The sequence below is a fragment of the Dendropsophus ebraccatus genome, chromosome 4 (genome assembly GCF_027789765.1).
Source record: "Dendropsophus ebraccatus isolate aDenEbr1 chromosome 4, aDenEbr1.pat, whole genome shotgun sequence".
Lineage (NCBI taxonomy): Eukaryota > Metazoa > Chordata > Amphibia > Anura > Hylidae > Dendropsophus > Dendropsophus ebraccatus.
This window is the reverse complement of record NC_091457.1, coordinates 99,922,542-99,940,059: the sequence shown is the minus strand read 5'-3', so window position 1 is coordinate 99,940,059 and position 17,518 is coordinate 99,922,542.

Here is a 17,518-nt window from a genome sequence, read left to right as displayed (position 1 = left end):
ACATGACATCACTGCCATTCTAACACAAGTGAAGCCTAAGCACCTTTCCACTGCACGGCACCTTAGACTTCAATGTGCACTCCTTATGCCACCAAATGTCACCATTCAAAGGTGCACAACTCTGAACCCGGCTACTCTGCTGCCTCTGAAGGGGGGAGGGAGTAGTAGTATGAGTCACCTAGAACAGTATCTTCCTGACTCGGAGGTGTCACATGACTGTCTCCAATTAATGTCCCAAGAGATGGCAGGGTTTGATCATGTGGTAGACACCCCCCTTGAAAACCCAGAAATGGAGCTCTTTGTGTATGGATCGCAGTATGGTGTCCAGGGAAAATTTTATACTGGGTACGCAGTTGTTACCCAACATGAAATCGTCAAGGCAGAACCCCTGCCTCCTCATATGTCTGCACAAGAGGCCGAACTCAAGGCTTTTGAAGAGGCCTGCAGATATGCAGAGGGAAAAACTGCAAACATATTCACTGATTCCAGATATGGGTTTGGGATTGCCCATGATTATGGTCCCATCTGGAGGGCTAGAGACTTTCTCACAGCAAATGGCAAGCCAATTAAAAATAGCAAGGGTGTAAAGGCCCTAATGGATGCTTTGCTGTTTCCAAAGAAGGTGGCCATTGTTAAGATCAAAGGCCATTCTTCATATAAAACCCCTGAAGCTAGAGGGAACCATTGGGCTGATCAGGCAGCAAAAGCTGCTGCACAAAATCCCAGACATGACCCTGCAAGGATTGCAGCAGTACAACAAGACATTTCCCTGCCAGTTGATTATGAAATGCTTAAAACATTGCAATCTCAGGCCAGTAAGGAAGAAAAGTCTGGGTGGGAAGAGAAAGGAGCTAAGATGAACCCTGAGGGAGCATGGGAACTAAAAAGAAAATTGTGTTTACCCCGTGCCCTGTTTCCTACCGCAGCTCAGGCCACCCATGGTATTACCCACTTGTCAAAGACTGCAATGTCTGATCTTGTGAATAAATATTAGCATGCCCCAGGATTTAGTGTTGCCGCAGCCAAGTTTACCCAAGCTTGTATGATTTGTGCCCATCACAATGTGGGAAAGACTGTAAAAACACCTTTGAGACACACCCCCAGGCCCAATTTCCTCTTCCAAAGACTACAAATCGACTTCATCCAACTGCCCAAAGTCGGGACCCTTGAATACATACTAGTGTGTGTAGACCTTTTCTGGGGATGGCCAGAGTCATATGTTGCCAAGAAATTGATTAACGAGATAATTTGTCGTTATGGGGTCCTAGAGACAATTGAAAGTGACCGTGGTACACATTTCACAGGGGAGGTCATGAAGGAAATCATGGGGGCCCTGGGTGTTGAGCAAGCCTTCCATACAGCCTACCATCCACAAAGTAGCGGTAGAGTAGAAAGACTGAATGGAACTATCAAATCTAAGCTGCAGAAAGCTATGGCTGAGCTGAAAAATCCATGGACAGAGTGCCTTCCCCTAGCACTCTTCTCCATTCGGTATACCCCTAACCGAAGGACAGGCCTCAGCCCTTATGAAATTCTTTTTGGGAATGCCCCTAGGCTAGGGCTTTATTTTCCACACCAACTCCAGATGCAGCATAGTAACCTTACTGACTATGTTATCTGTCTCACAAAACGATTGTCTAACATATGTTCCCAAGTGTTTGCTTCCCTTCCAGATCCAGACAGCATAGAGGCGACCCACTCTCTACAGCCAGGAGATTGGGTAGTGGTGAAAAAGCATGTCCGAAAAACTCTAGAACCACGGTTTGAAGGTCCACACCAAGTTCTGCTGACCACCGCCACAGCTGTCAAATTGGAAGGAAAACCTAATTGGATCCACGCATCCCATTGCAAGAAAGTGCCTGAACCGTCACCAGAATGACCTTCAGGGGCGTAACTGTCCTGCATGTGTTGATATGTTTTGTGTATTTTATAAAAGGACTGATAAAATCCCTACTTTTGTGTTCCACCAAGACGAAACAAAAACTGCTAGGTTTGACTTTTGTAGTGTAGTTGACTGTGGGCCAAAGGACAAAATAAATAAGGACACATGGCTCTGGTCAGACAAGTATATATGTGTGACTGAACCAAACTCTATGGCATGTGAAAAATGGGGATTGGTGGGATGGAACACTAGTCCAAATAGTTGGGGATATACTCCAACAGGAGCCACCTCTAGAGTTAACAAAGGGGAAAACCTATTGCAGAGAATGACACTCATAAAAGCAATCCCATCTGATAACTGCAGGTATGATAGATGTAACCGTCTGTTCCTATCCATTAGAAATCCCACTCAAGAGGATTCAGAGACTTATGTCCTAGGAGCAATGGTAGAGGGCTAACATCCCATAGGTCAGTTCAAGATAATGGTAATAGGAAAGGATACACAGGCCTACCCCTCTGCCTGTATTGCTGGGTTCTCCGATACCAACTTATGGGTAGAATGGGTACGTTATACAGCCCTTTCTCAGGATAAATCTGACTGTATTGCCTGTGCTGCAGCTCGTCCCCATTTAGGAACTGTACCTTTTCCATTAGATGATATCACTGATCCTGAAGGTCTCAAGTGCATCCTTAAGATGTACTCTGAAACTGTTCCTATTAATGAGATGGCCCCACGTTGTAAAACCCTAGCATTATTATATCCGGCAGTAAAGGAGGAAGATCATATGGGCTTTGGTGTAGCTCCGTACCCTGGGAACTATACTTGTTTTGAACGCAATAGTGTAGGACTACCCCTTGGTGCTTTCCCTCCAGGGTATTGTTCGCACATTGTACAACTCACTGACCCAAGCAATAGTAGTGACAATTACCTAGATAGATGGTTTATTAATCAAATAAAACAGCATGCAGATATCTGGTGGATGTGCAGAGACCTGAAGTTCTGACCCAGGATGCAGACAGAATGGGTTGGCCAGTGGGCCTTAGTTAAGATACTTATGCCTTTCCAGATATTTTCCCCACCTAAATGGAATGAAGTCAATCACAAACGTAGTAAGAGATCACTCCCAACATCGTTTGACCCACATGTCTATATTGATGCAATAGGAGTTCCTAGAGGAGTCCCAGATGAGTTTAAAGCCAGAAACCAGATAGCAGCAGGTTTTGAATCTCTCATCCCTATGATTGCCATTAATAAAAATGTAGATTGGATTAACTATCTCTATTATAATCAACAGAGATTCGTTAACTACACCCGTGATGCTGTCAAGGGAATTGCAGAACAACTATGCTCCACCCTAATAATGGCTTGGCAAAACAGACTGGCCCTCGACATGATTTTAGCTGAAAAAAGAGGGGTCTGCAAGATGTTCGGAGCTTCGTGTTGCACATTGATTCCCAACAACACTGCCTGATGGAAGCATCACAAAGGCATTAACAGGACTCACAGCTTTATCAGAGGAACTGGCTGAGAACTCTGGAATTGATAATGCTTTTACCTCATGGCTTGAGAAATGGTTTGGAAGCTGGTCCAATGTAGTAGCCAACCTAGTTATCACACTTGTTGTTGTTTTTGTAATATTAAGCCTTATATGTTGTTGTATCATTCCTTGTTTCAGGAAACTTGTCTTACACACATTCAACACATCAGTGACCTCAAACACCATGTATATGAATAGTAACCCTATCAAAGACAAAGACTATTATGATCAATTATTTCAAGAGCGCAACTCTGCCCTTAAACAAACTAATAATCTTTGACAATTGCGGTGCTGTTAGGACAATGGGAAGGCGATACCAAAGAGGATTGTGGGGGGACCTGGTGAAGAAATAGGAAAGTCCAGCTCTGCGTCATTTAGGGCGAGGGTATGCACCTCACTTCGCCTTCTCTCATTGATCCTACAGTCTGCAAAAAGGAGGGAGTTGTGAGAGATATAGTCTGAAAAATATCTATATGTATATGTATACTCAGGTATAGCTCGTACTGCCATATGGTAATCATTATATATATACTTGAATGTGTCTTTGTTCTCTTAGGACTTGGGAGGAGGGGGGATACAAGTGGTCTTGAGTGTCAGATAACTTAGGAACTCATCAGCATAAGACCCTCCCGAGTAGGCAATTAGCCAATTGTGCCAGTATTAACCAATGATGTAACCACCCTTTTCCTGTACGTCATAACTAGTATAAGATCTGTTGTTTGTGTAATAAAGGAGAACCTTTTTGCATTGATACCAATTGCTATTGGTGTCTGTGTGAATCTGTATGAGCGCTCATACTATTATTTGATATAATTTGGATACCGCACAAAGAGGAAGAAATCGCTATTAGTGCGATAACACTAGGAATGAGTTTGAAAAGAAAAAAAGTCTTTCCTTTATGACCTGTTCCCTGTTTATAGTCTGTTCCTGGCTTTGCCAGGTGCCTTTGTCAGATGAATCTCTCTGTGCAAAGGCACCCTTAAAGGGGTGCTCCAGCGAAAGGCTTTTTCCCAGTAACTGAAACACATTACAATGTTATATAACTTTGTAATATGCTTCAATCACCTATCTGCCCCCTTCCCTATCTTTTCCCCCCTTAACCCCACACCAGGAAGTGAAGTAAACTCATTCTTACCTAATGACTGTTGACCCCAGGCTGCTCTGTGGCAGCCATTTTGTGACAATGACATCATCAAGAGGGAGGCGGGTCTAAGCCCTGTTAAGCCAGCCTCTCTTTGTCAGAATACACAGGTTGCTCAGCTCTGATTGGCTGAACAAGATGTAAGCCATCTAACAGTTTTACAGAGTCAGTTAGACATCACAGGAGACAAAGTGCATCATGGGAAAGCCCAAACCAGGAAGTAAAGAAAAAAATGAAGCCACCAACTGGAGCTTCAGGGACCTGCAAACAGTGGGAAATTCAAACGGAGACAGACTCAGGAGGGATTGTAAGTGTAAAAACTATGTTTATGATTGACTTTTTTTTCTGTGTTTTTTTTATTTTTTTTTTATCAGCGCTGGAGTACCCCTTTAAGGAGGCGCTGCTGAGCTGCAGTATGCATGCCTCTTACCTCTCCCTCCCCACCTTGCCCTGCATGCATGCTGTACAGAGCTTGGTTTCCATTGCTCAGCCCTGTCAGTTAATTAGAAAAGACAGGGGAGGGAGGGAGGAGGTGCGCATGCTAAAGCTCTGCAATACCTCCTTTGTTGACACATGTTGTGAGCGTGACATAGAGATGACAGATTTGAATTCTAAGTTACAGATCACTATATCAATGGATTCTCATCTGTTGGTACTACATATTGTGGTGTCCCACTAGGGGTGTTACTGTTGTTCATACCCTTCGCAAAAGTCTAGACTTTGTGTGGTCTTATTGCAACCTTACACGCTGGACAGGAAGGGGAGGAGTTTTTTAATAGTAGCTGCTCTTAGTCAGTACCCTGCATGGGCAGGACGCAGGACAGTGCCCTCTTACAAACTTCTTTCTTAAAGTGCATATACCCTGCATGATGCAGTGTTAAAACCCTCAGGAGAGGACTAGCCAACAGATCATCTCAACCCACGCCGAGGACTAGGAGTAATCACAGTGCAGGACGGTATCCACTAAAAAGCCAAAGAGCTAGGAACTGATCCGGGTGGAGCAAAGTCACTGGAAAGTCTACAAACTCCATTTTGCAGCGCGAGTGTCAGCAGGAAAACCTCAGCACTCTGCTCATCCCAGGTAAAAAGGTCTGGGTCACCCATTAGTACGGTTCAGCCAAAACTAGTGGGCATAAGGTGGTGTGAAGACTATAGGAAAGTCAATACGTGGGCAAAGGTTGTCTTCTTTGTCTCCTACAAGTATTCCTCTATACACTCCAACATCCCAGCAGAGCACATTCCTACATGGGTTGGGACTCTCACGGCACCCTCCCCTCTACTACGTAACGCGAGTACAACTTTATTAACTGTACTACATCCTATTCAGCACTAGTGATCAGCGAATACTGTTTGATCGAATAGATATTCGATCGAATAGTAAGGTATTCAATCTATCAAATATTATCGAATAGTTCGCCGAATATTCGAAAAATATTCGATATGCGTTCAAATCCCCCAGCTTCCGTTTTTTACCTCCAAGTGGTCGAATAGATGTTTTTCAATAATCAAATACTTGTTGCCATAGACTTTAATGGGATTGAATATTTGATCGAATATACGAATATCCGGGAGATAACCGTACGAATATCGAATATTCGAATATTTCACTATTCGCTCATCACTATTCAGCACTTATCAAGCAGATCTGGTGGTTTTACGTCTCAGTGTTTATTGGAACTTTGTCAAGTGTATATCTAAGCACTGTATTACCTGTTGCTGCACATTTGCAGATAGTAAAGCAAGTCAACATTATCAATGGAGTCTGTGATTATTCACTACCACCTGCACAGCACTTACACCGCAACCTTGGGACATCACCCCTTTCTGTGGGTGGCGGGTCCTACTATTATGCGGGGGGGGGGGGGGGTCATCACACCGCTCTGGCCATCTGTGACTATCTCATTTGTGACTACACTATCCTAAGGGACCTGGCAGCAACCTGACAGGACACCGACCACAGGGGAATAGGATACAACCGGCCTTACACATTAAAAGCAGGTGTGTCATCACACCTATGTGCCCACAGGCACTGGCGTCACGTGACAAAACCCTAAGGTCCGGCTGTATCTTGGCCATCCACCACAGTAGCGGCGTCACACTTCCATATAGCAAGTGACCGGCCGTCCCACCGCTATAACACCATCCGGGGGTCACCACAGACCCCCCCCCCAGACAATATCTAACCCACCCATTATTACATATCTTTATTCTGGTAGAGAAACATTGTCTTTTATCTCGCTGGTTGGTGTCGGATATGCCTACAGTAAAGCAGGTCCTTCAACAGTGTAACCGGATGGGTTTATTTCAGATTGGTAAAGTGTCTTATTCATGTGATAGGAAGGAATGTAGTGTTTTCATGTCTTATTTGTATCTATGTATCTATCTATCTATCTATCTATCTTAGCTGGCTGTGTAAGTGGGATTGGTTTGTATTTAGCTATGTGCATGGGAATAGGTAGATGTATTGTTATGTCAACTGTTCGGCCATTAACCTCCCCAGTAGTGTCAACATTGGAGGACACAGTTGTTGTTATTGCCCAAATGCATGTAGCTGAAATTGAACAACCACATTGTGCTTGATAAACATGTACAAAGCCGGGGAAACTTCCATTCATGGTCATCAGTGGTCTACATAGACATTTCTGGAAGCACATCACCCCCCACCCAAACTTACTATAAAGATCGGGGGTATGTAGCTTCTAGTCAGCCTCAGCTGGGACCATGGATGGAAGGTGCCCAGCACCCTGTCATCGAGCAAAATGGGTGTATATTAGTCCATAATATACAATGGGGCTCCCCATTTCATTGTGGAAGGAACAACCATGCATCTGTACCATCTGTAACTGCAGCTAAGTATAATTCTATGTAATAAATCTCTTATTTTTCTATAATTCTGTGTGGTTATAGCCTTCTCAGACTATTATCAAAAGCAACCGGTTACATAATGGTGTCAGAAGTGGGATAATAGTCCAGGAATTGCTATAACTATATAATAGAAATATAATGTATGTGTTAGCTGAGATGTGTAGTTGTGGGGTAGATGACAAAGCGAGTCCAGTCCCCTGGTGGGTGTGTAGTTCGCGACCCTGGGCACCCAGCACTCGAGATGGTGACACCATTTCAGCTGACAGACCCCAGTCGGCTGGTGGTGCATCTTGTTATGTCTCTTGAATGGCAGAAGACGGCAGCAGATGTGGGATGGATCTGTCTGCTGGCGCGAATTGAGAGAGACATACAAGAAAAAGAAGTGAAGCAAGTGGGCTTCATGGATGTGGAGATTGTAGGGTGGGAGCAGGCTCCTCACCAGGTTTTGGCCAATGAGCGGTAGCAGTGTGTTGGTCTATAGGTTTGAAATAAAACATGTTAAGAGTTAGAGAGATGTGAAACCTGTAGTAATGTGTGTGCTAAGAGGATGAGTAGAAGTTGAGTGTTATTGGCAGGTAAGAAGGGATGTTATTGTTTTACCGGTATTGGAACGACGAATGTGTAGAAGGTAACAGTGTGATAGTGAAAAGCGTAACTTCCAGCCTTAAATGACGGCTTGTATATTTGTGTTGTAATGGTCCGTATATGACGTTGCATGTGTATTTGCACTGCAGAAAAGTTTTTCTGTCTCTGTATTTAGGAGAGCAGAGTGAGCAGCAGCTTGTCAGGTAACAGTCTGTGTTCAGACTCTGAAGCTGATCTATGGCTTATAGTAGTAGCATGGAGTTGGAGTTTTGACAACAAGTCTAATATTACTAGATATTCACATTTGAAACTAATGAAGATCATGAATATATTGGCTAGAAAGATATCAGTTGGGGACTCTGTCATTTGACGGAAAGTTGATGGCTATCTGGTGGTGACATTTATAGACTTAATCTCTGTACAAAGTGTTGTCCTCTGTCCATTGTTTTAGTGTTTGTATTTTCTGTATGTGGACCAGTCAGATAAAGGTTAGTCTGATGGAACATGAGGACTTCATGGGATTATTTAATCAATGATATAACTAATATGTCTGTGTTTTATCTGCAGGTTCTTGGAGTATTGCTATATATAGTATGTGTATAACCTGGGATGTAATGGATATCCTTTAACAATAATTTAAATCCACGTGGTAACAAATTGGCCAAATGTCAGTACTTTTGTATTGTGTACATGTTGTGTTTTCCTTATTGTTTTGTATTCTGCAGCTGTTGAGAGAACAGAAGTGAAGAGACACCTCCTGCTTAAGTTTTGTCTTCCCCTAATTACAACTAATGATTTGTTTGTTTGCAGGAGTAAGTGGCCATCCTAGCAGAGAAGCCATGTTTGGTATCACCTGTTGAGTCCTGGCCAGAGTAAAACTTAATAGTTTTTTTTGTAGTACTACCCACATGTGTTTTTTGGTTATACTGGGGATTGTAGTTCAGTGAGTCACCAGACTGAATAAAAATGCGCTTCCTGTGAGACTGTTGTGAATGGGCCCATGTATGTCTATTGTTTGTCTGTACTGCCATATGTTATATGTTTCTAAACGTTTGCGCAGCGATTTTATACTCAGCTGAAAGCAATAGAGTGATCTATTTAGATCATTCTATGAGCTGTATGTATAGTTGTATTACCTGTATGTATGGATGGCTCAGACTGATGTAGAGTTCTGTGAGTTGTATGTTGGGGTTATATGACAGATAAAAAATGTAAAAGTAACCTGCCTGCATTGTGAAAATTTATATATGATATAATCTAAAATGAAATGTACTAAATTGAATCAAATTTGACAGATGGTAAAAGAAAGTTGCCATTTTCTTTATACTCCCTCTTGCTATAACAGAAATATGTACTTTTATTGATATTGATGAGATACCTGAGAGCCTTAGAGTATGTGTAGAGAAGGTGTTGGATTGACAAAATTAGAGTGTGACATTTGTTACTTTTGTTTCATTCATTTAATGAAGGGGTGGTGAAGAACAAACACTATAAAGAGATACAAGAGCCATCAAGGACGCTGCAAGTCATGCTATTCTGCTCTTGTGTGACTGAGACTGAGTTGCTAAGCCCACCCCACACAACTTGAATGTTTGTTATCTGCTATGGTCTGTCTCTAATGGCCCTATTACATCAACAGATTATCTGACAGATTTTTGTAAGCCAAAGCCAGGAGTGGATTTGAAAAGACAAGGAATCTCAGTCTTTCCATTGTTACCTGTTCTCTGTTTATAGTCCATTCCTGGCCTTAGCTCAAAAAAATCTGTCAGATAATCTGTTGGTGTAATAGGACCCTAAGTCCATCTTCAGCAAAGTGGAGAGCAGATGAGCCTGAAGAGGCGACAACCTGAGATGACTGTCTGCCAAGGTGCCAAGATGATGGAGAAAGATGACCCTCACCCGGCACAGCACTGCCACAGAAATGGGCTCTAGAGTCTGCACCTCCAGCCATATCTGCAACCCCCCTGACCTGAGAGAGGAGGGGGAAGGACTGAGACAGACCAATCAACTTGCAAAGACTGTAACAAAAGAGACTTTTAACAACTAAAGAGACATTTTTTCAATGCTATGACTGATAATCCAGCACACCAGTCTTTTCCAGTTTGGGTTTTTAGTTCAGTCAGTGCCGAGGTAATTTCTGTGATAGACAAATAAGAAATAGTGAAATCTTGTCCTACAGCAACCTCATGTCATTTATGGACCAAGGGGTGGGAAGTGTCATGACTGATATGTACTTGTCATGGTCTCAAGCTTAGTTAGTTTATTACACAAAGGTTTAGAAACAGGAGGTGAAGTATAAAATGAAGAGAATAGTATGTGAATAATTACATGTTCAAATGAGGATGATACCAAATCTATGACATCACAAATAATGTTTTGTAACTTCCTTAAATCACATCAATAAGACAAGGGGTGGAGTGTAACCGGATGGGTTTATTTCAGATTGTTAAAGTGTCTTATTCATGTGATAGGAAGGAATGTAGTGTTTTCATGTCTTATTTGTATCTATCTATCTATCTATCTATCTATCTATCTATCTATCTATCTATCTATCTATCTTAGCTGGCTGTGTAAGTGGGATTGGTTTGTATTTAGCTATGTGCATGGGAATAGGTAGATGTATTGTTATGTCAACTGTTCGGCCATAAACCTCCCCAGTAGTGTCAACATTGGAGGACACAGTTGTTGTTATTGCCCAAATGCATGTAGCTGAAATTGAACAACCACATTGTGCTTGATAAACATGTACAGCGCCTGGGAAACTTCCATTCATGGTCATCAGTGGTCTACATAGACATTTCTGGAAGCACATCACCCCCCACCCAAACTTACTATAAAGATCGGGGGTATGTAGCTTCTAGTCAGCCTCAGCTGGGACCATGGATGGAAGGTGCCCAGCACCCTGTCATCGAGCAAAATGGGTGTATATTAGTCCATAATATACCATGGGGCTCCCCATTTCATTGTGGAAGGAACAACCATGCATCTGTACCATCTGTAACTGCAGCTAAGTATAATTCTATGTAATAAATCTCTTATTTTTCTATAATTCTGTGTGGTTATAGCCTTCTCAGACTATTATCAAAAGCAACCGGTTACAAACAGGTTAATAGATACCTGCTTATGGACCAACTTGAAGCAGAGCCTGCCAGAGAAAAGCGGGCTAAACCCTTCTTTAAAAAGTGGAAACTGTTCCTTATAACTTTTACTTACACCTACAGAAATTATGAGATTGTCCGGCCCTTTAAAGACACAACCTGGCATTTAAGAAAAGATGTAGCTAATACGTTAGGTATCTTACATATTCCTGTCACCAGTACCTGAGGATTTTCGCCCGAGAGTTTGAGAGTGATGAAGTAGTCCCATATCTGCGAGTCTGGGAAGGGGAGGGGAGGTGGAGGTTGGGGAAAGGGGCGGGGTGGGGGGTTACGTTTTGGGATTGTACTTACCTATTTTGATTATCCACCATGAGAGGTGACTTTTGTCTTAAATTCTGTATAAAAAGGCGGTCTGTGTACTCCCATTTGTCTATAGCTAATTACATGTTATTCTGAAAACAAAAAATTTAGTTTAAAAAAAATAAATAAATAAAAGAATGGTTTCACAAAAATTTTTTTTTCGGAAAAACCATCAGTGGATTAAAAAGGAATGTGAACTGTAAAATGAAGGATTTATGCTGCTCTTAGGGTATGTTCACACTGAGGAATAGGCAAGTATTCAGCGAGGAATTGAAGAGGAAAGTTTTCTGCTTGAAAGGGTGGGTTCACACTGAGGAATTCTTGCGTATAAACTCAGCGAAATTCCGCCGGCTGTACGCGCTCACGAATGCGCGCCTTTCCGACGGCTCCATAGACACCATTCTATGGCCCGGCTGGTTCCGCATTTCGCCAAAAGAACTGACATGTCAATTCTTTCGGCGGAATGCGGAATCAGCCGGCCCATAGAATGGTGTCTATGGAGCCGTCGGAAAAGCGCGCGTCCGTGAGCGCGTACAGCCGGAGGAATTCTCCTATATTGTATTGTGAGCGAGTTTTGGAGCGTGCGAGTTTTTGATCTGAAGTGTGTTTTTGTCTCAAGTGTGGGACTTTAATATTCTGGGAAGGAGTGTATAACATACCTGTTACTGAGTGATATCTGTCCTTACTGGGTTTATAGATAACAAATCCCTGTACACATATAGTATATAGCAAGGTACTATAGATTAGTCTATCTGTATTTATTTTCCTAGAGGTTATATACATTGTATCTGGTTTACTTGGGACACATTACTATAGCCTGTATACACACAAGCTTGCTGGAGGTTACACAGGTGGAAGGGGAGGGGACTGATTGCTAATTAAGAGTTGATAAATTACATCTGTGTGAAGCCTCCCAGTCTCTCAAACACAGGAGCCAGAAGCAACAAACTCTGCAAGCTAAGTACTTCTATATTGTATTGTGAGCGAGTTTTGGAGCGTGCGAGTTTTTGATCTGAAGTGTGTTTTTGTCTCAAGTGTGGGACTTTAATATTCTGGGAAGGAGTGTATAACATACCTGTTACTGAGTGATATCTGTCCTTACTGGGTTTATAGATAACAAATCCCTGTACACATATAGTATATAGCAAGGTACTATAGATTAGTCTATCTGTATTAGTCTGTATTAGTCTATCTGTATTTATTTTCCTAGAGGTTATATACATTGTATCTGGTTTACTTGGGACACATTACTATAGCCTGTATACACACAAGCTTGCTGGAGGTTACACAGGTGGAAGGGGAGGGGACTGATTGCTAATTAAGAGTTGATAAATTACATCTGTGTGAAGCCTCCCAGTCTCTCAAACACAGGAGCCAGAAGCAACAAACTCTGCAAGCTAAGTACTTCTATATTGTATTGTGAGCGAGTTTTGGAGCGTGCGAGTTTTTGATCTGAAGTGTGTTTTTGTCTCAAGTGTGGGACTTTAATATTCTGGGAAGGAGTGTATAACATACCTGTTACTGAGTGATATCTGTCCTTACTGGGTTTATAGATAACAAATCCCTGTACACATATAGTATATAGCAAGGTACTATAGATTAGTCTATCTGTATTAGTCTGTATTAGTCTATCTGTATTTATTTTCCTAGAGGTTATATACATTGTATCTGGTTTACTTGGGACACATTACTATAGCCTGTATACACACAAGCTTGCTGGAGGTTACACAGGTGGAAGGGGAGGGGACTGATTGCTAATTAAGAGTTGATAAATTACATCTGTGTGAAGCCTCCCAGTCTCTCAAACACAGGAGCCAGAAGCAACAAACTCTGCAAGCTAAGTACTTCTATATTGTATTGTGAGCGAGTTTTGGAGCGTGCGAGTTTTTGATCTGAAGTGTGTTTTTGTCTCAAGTGTGGGACTTTAATATTCTGGGACTTTAGATTCGGGGAGTTTTAGAGGAAAACAAATTGTTTATTTGCTTTTGAACACATTGTTTGCTTTTGTCGCTTGTTTGTTTTTTCTTTCTTTATACATAATATCCCCATATAAATGAGCGCCATGTTTGACAATGCGGCCCAATGTACATCTTGTGCGATGTATGCAATCCTTGATCAACCGATCGAGGGTGCATACCATTGTGGGAGATGTGTGCATGTTGCTGGTTTGGAAGCCCAGATCCTGGATCTAAATGAGCAGCTGCAACGATTGAGATGCATTGGCAAACTGGAAAGGGGTCTGCTTCTGACTGAGCAAGCACTCCAAGGGGTAGATGGGGGAGAGAGTGATAGCATGGAGGTACAGGAGGAAGAGGCAGCTAGTTGGGTCACAGTTAGAAAAAGGGGTAGAGGGAAGAGTGTGAGGGAGGCCAGTCCTGATCTGGCACACCCCAACAAGTTTGCCAAATTGGCGGATGAGGGGGATGTTGATTCAGGGGTGGCATTGCTGCAGCAGGACACTGCCTCTGAAAGCCAGGGGGGTGTCTGCTCCAGTAAGGTGGGAAACAGGAGTTCAGGGCAGGCCAGGCAGGTACTGGTAGTGGGGGACTCAATTATTAGGGGGACAGACAGGGCAATCTGTCACAAAGACCGGGATCGTCGAACAGTGTGTTGCCTTCCTGGCGCTCGAGTTCGTCACATCGCGGATCGGGCTGACAGATTACTGGGAGGGGCTGGCGATGACCCAGCAGTCATGGTGCACATTGGCACCAATGATAAAGTTAGAGGTAGGTGGCGGGTCCTTAAAAATGATTTCAGGGACTTAGGCAGGAAGCTTAAAACTAGGACCTCCAAGGTGATTTTTTCCGAAATATTACCTGTACCACGAGCCACACCTGAGAGACAGCGGGAGATTAGGGAGGTAAATAAGTGGCTCAAGAGCTGGTGTAGGATAGAGGGGTTTGGGTTCATGGAGAACTGGGCCGACTTCTCGGTCGGTTACAGGCTCTACGGTAGGGACGGGCTGCATCTCAATGGGGAGGGTGCAGCCGTGCTGGGGGAGAAGATGGCTAAGAGGTTGGAGGAGTGTTTAAACTAGGGACCGGGGGGGAGGGCAACTACAATATAGTAAGTGAAGACAGAGTAGATGGAGAGCTGGGCCTAGATTATGGAACTGGGGGTGGAGCGGCGGGAGGGGTTAGAATAGTCACTAGTGATAAAAGGAAAGGGAATATGGACAAATATATTAAATGTATGTATACTAATGCTCGAAGCCTCACTAATAAAGCTGAGGAATTAGAACTCATAATGGTTGAAGAGAAATATGATATAGTGGGGATAAGCGAGACATGGCTGGACGAGACCTATGACTGGGCCGTTAATATCCAGGGTTATAGTCTATTCAGAAATGACCGTAAAAATAAGAAAGGGGGAGGGGTCTGTCTATATGTTAAATCATGCCTTAAGCCTATTCTGTGGGAGGATATATGTGATGATAATGTGGAGTCTCTTTGGGTAGAAATAAGGGGAGGGACAAAGAATAATAAAATTCTTATAGGAGTGAGTTATAAACCTCCAAGTATAGTGGAAGAATCAGAAAATCTTCTTATAAGACAAATAGATGCGGCAGCGAAGCAGGGGGAAGTCATTATTATGGGGGACTTTAACTACCCAAATATCAACTGGAAAGCAGAAACCTGCAGCTCCAGGAAGGGAAGCGTGTTTTTGGAAATAGTAAAAGATAATTACCTTTCCCAACTAGTAGAGGAACCAACAAGAGGGGGGGCCCTTCTGGACCTGATCTTAACCAATAGGCCCGACAGAATATCAAAAATAGAGGTGGGGGGTCACCTAGGTAATAGTGACCATAACATAGTAAGTTTTCAATTATCCTTCAATAAAATGATTAGCAGAGGGGCTACAAAAACATTAAATTTCAGGAAGGCTAATTTCCAAAAACTAAGAGAGGACCTTGGGAACATAGACTGGGACAATGCCTTCAGAAATAAAAGTACACAAGAGAAATGGGACATATTTAAGAGCATCCTGGGTAAATCGTGTGAACGACACATACCATATGGGAATAAACGTAGTAGAAATAAGAGAAATCCAATGTGGTTAACTACAGCTGTAAGGGGTGCAATAAATGATAAGAAACAAGCATTCAGACTACTAAAACAAGAAGGTAGTGGGGAAGCATTGAGCAACTATAGACAGAAGAATAGAATGTGTAAAACGCAAATAAAAGAAGCAAAAATAGCAACAGAAAGAAGGATAGCCACAGAAAGTAAAACAAATCCCAAAATGTTCTTCACCTATATAAATAACAAAAGACTTAAAACCGAAAATGTTGGTCCCCTCAAAAATAATCTGGGTGTAATGGTGGAGGGGGAAGAGGAAAAGGCCAATCTACTAAATACATTCTTCTCTACTGTATTCACAGAGGAGAATCCCATAACAGACGACATGACTAGGGATAATGTTAATCCTCCCATAAATCTCACCTGCCTAACACAACAAGAAGTGGGGAAACGCCTTAAAAACATTAAAATCCATAAGTCACCGGGCCCAGAAGGTATCCATCCTAGGGTTTTGCAAGAATTAAATACTGTGTTGGACAGACCGTTATTCCTATTATTTAAAGATTCTATTACGACAGGGATTCTTCCACAGGACTGGCGCATAGCTAATGTGGTACCAATATTCAAGAAGGGGTCAAGGAGTGATCCTGGAAACTACAGGCCTGTAAGTCTAACATCTATAGTAGGTAAAGTATTTGAGGGGATTGTAAGAGATGCTATACTGGAGTATCTTAATGAAAATAATCTTATGACGCAGCACCAGCATGGATTTATGAGGGATCGGTCCTGTCAGACTAATCTGATCGGCTTCTATGAAGAGGTAAGTTATAGACTGGACCTGGGGGAGGCTGTGGATGTTGTGTATCTGGACTTTTCAAAGGCATTTGATACTGTGCCGCATGAAAGGTTGGTCTACAAAATGAGGATACTGGGACTCGGGGAAAACGTATGCAAATGGGTAAGTAACTGGTTGTGTGATAGAAAACAGAGGGTGGTCATTGATGGAACATATTCAGATTGGGTTTTAGTTACTAGTGGGGTACCACAGGGGTCAGTGTTGGGTCCACTTCTTTTTAATATTTTTATTAATGATCTTGTAGAGGGGCTACAGAGTAGAATCTCCATTTTTGCAGATGATACTAAACTGGGTAAAGTAATCAGTACAGAGGAGGATAATATCATATTACAGAGGGATTTGGAGAAGCTAGAGGCTTGGGCGGAGAAATGGCAAATGAAGTTTAATGTGGATAAATGTAAGGTTATGCATTTGGGCCATAGAAATAATAAGTACAGTTATGTGCTAAATAATAAAACACTGGGTAAAACTACTTCCGAAAAGGACCTGGGGGTATTGGTGGACAGTAAACTCAACTTTAGTGATCAGTGCCAGGCAGCAGCTGCCAAGGCTAATAAAATAATGGGGTGCATCAAAAGAGGTATAGATGCTAAAGATGAGAACATAGTTTTGCCTCTTTATAAATCACTGGTCAGACCACACATGGAATACTGTGTACAGTTTTGGGCACCGGTATATAAGAAGGACACAGCTGAACTAGAGCGGGTGCAGAGGAGGGCAACAAAGGTCATTAAGGGAATGGGTGGGTTACAGTACCAGGACAGGTTATCACGCTTGGGGTTATTTACGCTAGAAAAAAGACGTCTTAGGGGCGATCTGATCACAATGTACAAATATATGAATGGACAGTACAGAGATTTTTGTAGTGGTCTTTTTACTCCTAGGTCTGTAACAATGACAAGGGGGCATCCTCTACGTCTAGAGGAAAGAAGATTTCATCATCAGCATCGACGCGGGTTCTTTACTGTACGAGCGGTAAGACTGTGGAACTCTCTGCCACATGATGTTGTCATGGCTGATTCATTAAATAAGTTCAAGGGAGGCCTGGATGATTTTCTTGAAAAATATAATATTACAAGTTATGGGCATTAGATTTCTGGTGATACGTTGATCCGGGGATTGTTCTGGTTGCCATTGCAGTCGGGGGAGGGGGGGGAGTTTCTCCCTGTGGTGGG